This window comes from Drosophila subpulchrella, unplaced genomic scaffold, assembly GCF_014743375.2.
Source record: "Drosophila subpulchrella strain 33 F10 #4 breed RU33 unplaced genomic scaffold, RU_Dsub_v1.1 Primary Assembly Seq166, whole genome shotgun sequence".
In the NCBI taxonomy this organism is placed as follows: domain Eukaryota; kingdom Metazoa; phylum Arthropoda; class Insecta; order Diptera; family Drosophilidae; genus Drosophila; species Drosophila subpulchrella.
In genome coordinates this window covers 10,001-20,000 of record NW_023665505.1, presented here as the reverse complement: position 1 = coordinate 20,000, position 10,000 = coordinate 10,001, and the positions used below count along the sequence as shown (strand labels likewise).

General features: G+C 33.8%; 2 non-coding genes across 2 annotated transcripts; both read left to right on the top strand.

The window, feature by feature from the left end:
- The first annotated feature begins 193 nt into the window (after positions 1-193).
- On the top strand, positions 194-372 carry LOC119559097. The gene has a single exon (XR_005220658.1). It is a non-coding gene; the product is annotated as a 5.8S ribosomal RNA (ribosomal RNA).
- A 401-nt stretch (positions 373-773) lies between these two features.
- Positions 774-4,744, top strand: LOC119559093. Its single transcript, XR_005220656.1, has one exon. It is a non-coding gene; the product is annotated as a large subunit ribosomal RNA (ribosomal RNA).
- Positions 4,745-10,000: the final 5,256 nt, after the last annotated feature.

Here is a 10,000-nt window from a genome sequence, read left to right as displayed (position 1 = left end):
TATTAATACCGTAAATGCCATTTAAAAAATACTTGATATATTATTGGTTATATGAAACTAAGACATTTCGCAGCATTCGTTTTAGGTATAAAAATCAATTTATTGAAGGAATTGATATATGCCAGTAAAATGGTGTATTTTTAATTTCTTTCAATAAAAACATATATGACAAAATTACCAAACCAATATATAAAACTCTAAGCGGTGGATCACTCGGCTCATGGGTCGATGAAGAACGCAGCAAACTGTGCGTCATCGTGTGAACTGCAGGACACATGAACATCGACATTTTGAACGCATATCGCAGTCCATGCTGTTATGTACTTTAATTAATTTTATAGTGCTGCTTGGACTACATATGGTTGAGGGTTGTAAGACTATGCTAATTAAGTTGTTTATATAAATTTTATAATGAAATTTTATAAGCATATGGTATATTATTGGATAATAATAATTTAATTATTATATTATTCATAATATTAACAAATATATGAAAAACATTATCTCACATTAGTAAATAATTTGAATGTGAAAAACGAAGAGAAATATTTTCTTTTTCAATCAAATAATACTGAGAAATGTCTAGCATAAAAAATTTATCTAGAATTGTCTCTTATTAAAGATTAGTAAATAGAAAGCCGTTGACAATATTATTATTCTTCGTTGATTCGTTAGACCAAACAAATGCCATACAAATATATAAAATATATAACGAATTTAATAAAATGTTTTATCATTATATATAAAGAATTAATTGCAAAAAAAGTTATACACAACCTCAACTCATATGGGACTACCCCCTGAATTTAAGCATATTAATTAGGGGAGGAAAAGAAACTAACCAGGATTTTCTTAGTAGCGGCGAGCGAAAAGAAATCAGTTCAGCACTAAGTCACTTTGTCTATATGGCAAATGTGAGATGCAGTGTATGGAGCGTCAATATTCTAGTATGAGAAATTAACGATTTAAGTCCTTCTTAAATGAGGCCATTTACCCATAGAGGGTGCCAGGCCCGTATAACGTTAATGATTACTAGATGATGTTTCCAAAGAGTCGTGTTGCTTGATAGTGCAGCACTAAGTGGGTGGTAAACTCCATCTAAAACTAAATATAACCATGAGACCGATAGTAAACAAGTACCGTGAGGGAAAGTTGAAAAGAACTCTGAATAGAGAGTTAAACAGTACGTGAAACTGCTTAGAGGTTAAGCCCGATGAACCTGAATATCCGTTATGGAAAATTCATCATTAAAATTGTAATATTTAAACAATATTATGATAATAGTGTGCATTTTTTCCATATAAGGACATTGTAATCTATTAGCATACAAAATTTATCATAAAATATAACTTATAGTTTATTCAAATTAATTTGCTTGCATTTTAACACAGAATAAATGTTATTAATTTGATAAAGTGCTGATAGATTTATATGAATACAGTGCGTTAATTTTTCGGAATTATATAATGGCATAATTATCATTGATTTTTGTGTTTATTATATGCACTTGTATGATTAACAATGCGAAAGATTCAGGATACCTTCGGGACCCGTCTTGAAACACGGACCAAGGAGTCTAACATATGTGCAAGTTATTGGGATATAAACCTAATAGCGTAATTAACTTGACTAATAATGGGATTAGTTTTTTAACTATTTATAGCTAATTAACACAATCCCGGGGCGTTCTATATAGTTATGTATAATGATATTTATATTATTTATGCCTCTAACTGGAACGTACCTTGAGCATATATGCTGTGACCCGAAAGATGGTGAACTATACTTGATCAGGTTGAAGTCAGGGGAAACCCTGATGGAAGACCGAAACAGTTCTGACGTGCAAATCGATTGTCAGAATTGAGTATAGGGGCGAAAGACCAATCGAACCATCTAGTAGCTGGTTCCTTCCGAAGTTTCCCTCAGGATAGCTGGTGCATTTTAATGTTATATAAAATAATCTTATCTGGTAAAGCGAATGATTAGAGGCCTTAGGGTCGAAACGATCTTAACCTATTCTCAAACTTTAAATGGGTAAGAACCTTAACTTTCTTGATATGAAGTTCAAGGTTATGATATAATGTGCCCAGTGGGCCACTTTTGGTAAGCAGAACTGGCGCTGTGGGATGAACCAAACGTAATGTTACGGTGCCCAAATTAACAACTCATGCAGATACCATGAAAGGCGTTGGTTGCTTAAAACAGCAGGACGGTGATCATGGAAGTCGAAATCCGCTAAGGAGTGTGTAACAACTCACCTGCCGAAGCAACTAGCCCTTAAAATGGATGGCGCTTAAGTTGTATACCTATACATTACCGCTAAAGTAGATGATTTATATTACTTGTGATATAAATTTTGAAACTTTAGTGAGTAGGAAGGTACAATGGTATGCGTAGAAGTGTTTGGCGTAAGCCTGCATGGAGCTGCCATTGGTACAGATCTTGGTGGTAGTAGCAAATAATCGAATGAGACCTTGGAGGACTGAAGTGGAGAAGGGTTTCGTGTGAACAGTGGTTGATCACGAGTTAGTCGGTCCTAAGTTCAAGGCGAAAGCCGAAAATTTTCAAGTAAAACACAAATGCCATACAAATATAATTATATTATATAAATCAAGCTAATTAATATACTTGAATAATTTTGAACGAAAGGGAATACGGTTCCAATTCCGTAACCTGTTGAGTATCCGTTTGTTATTAAATATGGGCCTCGTGCTCATCCTGGCAACAGGAACGACCATAAAGAAGCCGTCGAGAGATATCGGAAGAGTTTTCTTTTCTGTTTTATAGCCGTACTACCATGGAAGTCTTTCGCAGAGAGATATGGTAGATGGGCTAGAAGAGCATGACATATACTGTTGTGTCGATATTTTCTCCTCGGACCTTGAAAATTTATGGTGGGGACACGCAAACTTCTCAACAGGCCGTACCAATATCCGCAGCTGGTCTCCAAGGTGAAGAGTCTCTAGTCGATAGAATAATGTAGGTAAGGGAAGTCGGCAAATTAGATCCGTAACTTCGGGATAAGGATTGGCTCTGAAGATTGAGATAGTCGGGCTTGATTGGGAAACAATAACATGGTTTATGTGCTCGTTCTGGGTAAATAGAGTGTCTGGCATTTATGTTGGTCACTTGTTCCCCGGATAGTTTAGTTACGTAGCCAATTGTGGAACTTTCTTGCTAAAATTTTTAAGAATACTAATTGGGTTAAACCAATTAGTTCTTATTAATTATAACGATTATCAATTAACAATCAATTCAGAACTGGCACGGACTTGGGGAATCCGACTGTCTAATTAAAACAAAGCATTGTGATGGCCCTAGCGGGTGTTGACACAATGTGATTTCTGCCCAGTGCTCTGAATGTCAAAGTGAAGAAATTCAAGTAAGCGCGGGTCAACGGCGGGAGTAACTATGACTCTCTTAAGGTAGCCAAATGCCTCGTCATCTAATTAGTGACGCGCATGAATGGATTAACGAGATTCCTACTGTCCCTATCTACTATCTAGCGAAACCACAGCCAAGGGAACGGGCTTGGAATAATTAGCGGGGAAAGAAGACCCTTTTGAGCTTGACTCTAATCTGGCAGTGTAAGGAGACATAAGAGGTGTAGAATAAGTGGGAGATATTAGACTTCGGTTTGGTATCGCCAATGAAATACCACTACTCTTATTGTTTCCTTACTTACTTGATTAAATGGAACGTGTATCATTTCCTAGCCATTATACGGATATATTTATTATATCTTATGGTATTGGGTTTTGATGCAAGCTTCTTGATCAAAGTATCACGAGTTTGTTATATAATCGCAAACAAATTCTTTAATAAAACGGTGCATTTATGTATTTTTGATTTGAAAATTTGGTATAACTCCAATTACTCAGGTATGATCCAATTCAAGGACATTGCCAGGTAGGGAGTTTGACTGGGGCGGTACATCTCTCAAATAATAACGGAGGTGTCCCAAGGCCAGCTCAGTGCGGACAGAAACCACACATAGAGCAAAAGGGCAAATGCTGACTTGATCTCGGTGTTCAGTACACACAGGGACAGCAAAAGCTCGGCCTATCGATCCTTTTGGTTTAAAGAGTTTTTAACAAGAGGTGTCAGAAAAGTTACCATAGGGATAACTGGCTTGTGGCGGCCAAGCGTTCATAGCGACGTCGCTTTTTGATCCTTCGATGTCGGCTCTTCCTATCATTGTGAAGCAAAATTCACCAAGCGTTGGATTGTTCACCCATGCAAGGGAACGTGAGCTGGGTTTAGACCGTCGTGAGACAGGTTAGTTTTACCCTACTAATGACAAAACGTTGTTGCGACAGCATTCCTGCGTAGTACGAGAGGAACCGCAGGTACGGACCAATGGCACAATACTTGTTCGAGCGAACAGTGGTATGACGCTACGTCCGTTGGATTATGCCTGAACGCCTCTAAGGTCGTATCCGTGCTGGACTGCAATGATAAATAAGGGGCAATTTGCATTGTATGGCTTCTAAACCATTTAAAGTTTATAATTTACTTTATAAACGACAATGGATGTGATGCCAATGTAATTTGTAACATAGTAAATTGGGAGGATCTTTGATCACCTGATGCCGCGCTAGTTACATATAAAAGCATTATTTAATACAATGACAAAGCCTAGAATCAATTGTAAACGACTTTTGTAACAGGCAAGGTGTTGTAAGTGGTTGAGCAGCTGCCATACTGCGATCCACTGAAGCTTATCCTTTGCTTGATGATTCGATAATAAAGATGTTGCAAGCGGGCATAATCATTATGCTTGCTTGCAGCATCGCACGCCACTTTGTTTGTGGTGTGTAAGGTAGGGAAGAAGAAATATAAAAGACCTAAATTGGAAACATCAATATATAAGTAAATATTGAACAAACAAAATGTATCGTCATCTTATTAGTGACGCGATGATAAAGTGGCAAACATATTCCATGTATAAATATTCCTATGGTATTAAAATTCAAGTAAAGAGGACATATATAAAAGTTTGTATATATGGTTCATTCAATGGTAGCAGCGGTTGGTTGGTTGGTGTCTGCTCCTCTTATTGTTCAAAACTTATGTTATGGTAGCAAGTCTATATCGTCATATTATTAGTGACGCGAAAAAGTAGTGGCAAAACATATTCCATGTATAAATAAATATTCCTATGGTATTGAAATTCAAGTAAAGAGGCCATTCAAGTAAAGAGGACTTATATAAATATAAGTATATATAATGGTAGCAGCGCGGTTGGTTGGTTGGTGTGTCTGCTCCTCTTATTGTTCAAAACTTATGTTATGGTAGCAAGACTGTATCGTCATATTATTAGTGACGCGAAAAAGTAGTGGCAAAACATATTCCATGTATAAATATTCCTATGGTATTGAAATTCAACTAAAGAGGACATATAAAATTACTATCAATGGTAGCAGTGGTTGGTTGGTTGGTGGTTGGTTGGCGGCTGCTCCTATTATTGTTCAAGACTTATGTTATGGTAGCAAGTCTGTATCGTCATATTAATTATTAGTGACGCGAAAAAGTAGTGGAAATCATATTCCATGTATAAATAGATTCCTATGGTAATGAAATTTTCAAGTAAAGAGAGGACCATTCAAGTAAGAGGACATATAAAAAGTAAGTATATGTTCCTCCAATGGTAGCAGTGGTTGGTTGGTTGGCGGCTGATCCTCTTATTGTTCAAAACTTATTTTATCAATATGAGTTTGGCAATACAATAAAGAAGACCAATCTAATCCATATAAAACTAAATGTATTATATGGATATGCTTAGGAAACCCATATATTCATAAAAAAAAATTATGTATAGAAAATTATACATATATCTTTTATATAAATGAATCGTATGGATATCGCCTTATGGTAGGTATAATAACTTTTTAAGGCATAATAATGTATAATATAGAAAATATACATTGAAATATAAATGCATTTTTATAGATATGGCGGCATATAAGTGCCATATACACAAGAATAAATAATAGAATTTACCAATATATAATTAAAATGAGATATATAAACCTAGTGAGGGGCTGCACTAGTATATGAATCGTATGGATATGGCTTATAGGTATAATACCTATAAGGCATAATAATGTATAATATAATAAATATAAATTAAGATATGAATGAATTATATAAATATGGCATAGAAATGCCATATACATACATAAGAATAAATGGTAGAATTTACCCATATATCACTGAAACACGATATATAAACCTAATGATAGCTGGCACTAGTACTGTAAACATGCACGCAATAGTGCGTGGGGTAAAAAACTACTATAGGGAGGTGGTCGTTGGCGGGCCCCTCCTCGTATTGGTCAAAACTTATGTTATGCATATGAATTTGTCAATACTATATAGAACGCCAAGCATATCCATATAAACTATGGATATGCATAGAAATCCATACAAAAGTAAAAAAAAATTATGTATAGAAAAATATACATATATTTATATAAGTGAATCGTATGGATATGGCTTATAGGTATAATACCTATAAGGCATAATAATGTATAACAAGTAAATATACATTGAAATGTGAATGCATTGTATGGATATGGCATATAAATGCCATATATATAGAAATAAATTGTATATCAATGATATAACAATTATAAACCTAGTGAGGGGCGGCACTAGTGAATGAATCGTATGGATATGGCTTATAGGTATAATACCTATAAGGCATAATAATGTATAATATAATAAATATACATTAAGATATGAATGGATTGTATAAATATGGCATAGAAATGCCATATACATAAGAATAAATGGTAGAATTTACCCATATATCACTGAAACACGATATATAAACCTAGTGATAGCTGGCACTAGTACTGTAAACAGGCACGCAATAGTGCGTGGGGTAAAAAACTACTATAGGGAGGTGGTCGTTGGCGGGCCCCTCCTCGTATTGGTCAAAACTTATGTTATGCATATGAATTTGTCAATACTATATAGAACGCCAAGCATATCCATATAAACTATGGATATGCATAGAAATCCATACAAAAGTAAAAAAAAATTATGTATAGAAAAATATACATATATTTATATAAGTGAATCGTATGGATATGGCTTATAGGTATAATACCTATAAGGCATAATAATGTATAACAAGTAAATATACATTGAAATGTGAATGCATTGTATGGATATGGCATATAAATGCCATATATATAGAAATAAATTGTATATCAATGATATAACAATTATAAACCTAGTGAGGGGCGGCACTAGTGAATGAATCGTATGGATATGGCTTATAGGTATAATACCTATAAGGCATAATAATGTATAATATAATAAATATACATTAAGATATGAATGGATTGTATAAATATGGCATAGAAATGCCATATACATAAGAATAAATGGTAGAATTTACCCATATATCACTGAAACACGATATATAAACCTAGTGATAGCTGGCACTAGTACTGTAAACAGGCACGCAATAGTGCGTGGGGTAAAAAACTACTATAGGGAGGTGGTCGTTGGCGGGCCCCTCCTCGTATTGGTCAAAACTTATGTTATGCATATGAATTTGTCAATACTATATAGAACGCCAAGCATATCCATATAAACTATGGATATGCATAGAAAACCATACAAAAGTAAAAAAAAATTATGTATAGAAAAATATACATATATTTATATAAGTGAATCGTATGGATATGGCTTATAGGTATAATACCTATAAGGCATAATAATGTATAACAAGTAAATATACATTGAAATGTGAATGCATTGTATGGATATGGCATATAAATGCCATATATATAGAAATAAATTGTATATCAATGATATAACAATTATAAACCTAGTGAGGGGCGGCACTAGTGAATGAATCGTATGGATATGGCTTATAGGTATAATACCTATAAGGCATAATAATGTATAATATAATAAATATACATTAAGATATGAATGGATTGTATAAATATGGCATAGAAATGCCATATACATAAGAATAAATGGTAGAATTTACCCATATATCACTGAAACACGATATATAAACCTAGTGATAGCTGGCACTAGTACTGTAAACAGGCACGCAATAGTGCGTGGGGTAAAAAACTACTATAGGGAGGTGGTCGTTGGCGGGCCCCTCCTCGTATTGGTCAAAACTTATGTTATGCATATGAATTTGTCAATACTATATAGAACGCCAAGCATATCCATATAAACTATGGATATGCATAGAAAACCATACAAAAGTAAAAAAAAATTATGTATAGAAAAATATACATATATTTATATAAGTGAATCGTATGGATATGGCTTATAGGTATAATACCTATAAGGCATAATAATGTATAACAAGTAAATATACATTGAAATGTGAATGCATTGTATGGATATGGCATATAAATGCCATATATATAGAAATAAATTGTATATCAATGATATAACAATTATAAACCTAGTGAGGGGCGGCACTAGTGAATGAATCGTATGGATATGGCTTATAGGTATAATACCTATAAGGCATAATAATGTATAATATAATAAATATACATTAAGATATGAATGGATTGTATAAATATGGCATAGAAATGCCATATACATAAGAATAAATGGTAGAATTTACCCATATATCACTGAAACACGATATATAAACCTAGTGATAGCTGGCACTAGTACTGTAAACAGGCACGCAATAGTGCGTGGGGTAAAAAACTACTATAGGGAGGTGGTCGTTGGCGGGCCCCTCCTCGTATTGGTCAAAACTTATGTTATGCATATGAATTTGTCAATACTATATAGAACGCCAAGCATATCCATATAAACTATGGATATGCATAGAAATCCATACAAAAGTAAAAAAAAATTATGTATAGAAAAATATACATATATTTATATAAGTGAATCGTATGGATATGGCTTATAGGTATAATACCTATAAGGCATAATAATGTATAACAAGTAAATATACATTGAAATGTGAATGCATTGTATGGATATGGCATATAAATGCCATATATATAGAAATAAATTGTATATCAATGATATAACAATTATAAACCTAGTGAGGGGCGGCACTAGTGAATGAATCGTATGGATATGGCTTATAGGTATAATACCTATAAGGCATAATAATGTATAATATAATAAATATACATTAAGATATGAATGGATTGTATAAATATGGCATAGAAATGCCATATACATAAGAATAAATGGTAGAATTTACCCATATATCACTGAAACACGATATATAAACCTAGTGATAGCTGGCACTAGTACTGTAAACAGGCACGCAATAGTGCGTGGGGTAAAAAACTACTATAGGGAGGTGGTCGTTGGCGGGCCCCTCCTCGTATTGGTCAAAACTTATGTTATGCATATGAATTTGTCAATACTATATAGAACGCCAAGCATATCCATATAAACTATGGATATGCATAGAAAACCATACAAAAGTAAAAAAAAATTATGTATAGAAAAATATACATATATTTATATAAGTGAATCGTATGGATATGGCTTATAGGTATAATACCTATAAGGCATAATAATGTATAACAAGTAAATATACATTGAAATGTGAATGCATTGTATGGATATGGCATATAAATGCCATATATATAGAAATAAATTGTATATCAATGATATAACAATTATAAACCTAGTGAGGGGCGGCACTAGTGAATGAATCGTATGGATATGGCTTATAGGTATAATACCTATAAGGCATAATAATGTATAATATAATAAATATACATTAAGATATGAATGGATTGTATAAATATGGCATAGAAATGCCATATACATAAGAATAAATGGTAGAATTTACCCATATATCACTGAAACATGATATATAAACCTAGTGATAGCTGGCACTAGTACTGTAAACAGGCACGCAGTAGTGCGTGGGGTAAAAAACTACTATAGGGAGGTGGTCGTTGGCGGGCCCCTCCTCGTATTGGTCAAAACTTATGTTATGCGTAAACATATGATTTTGTCAATACTA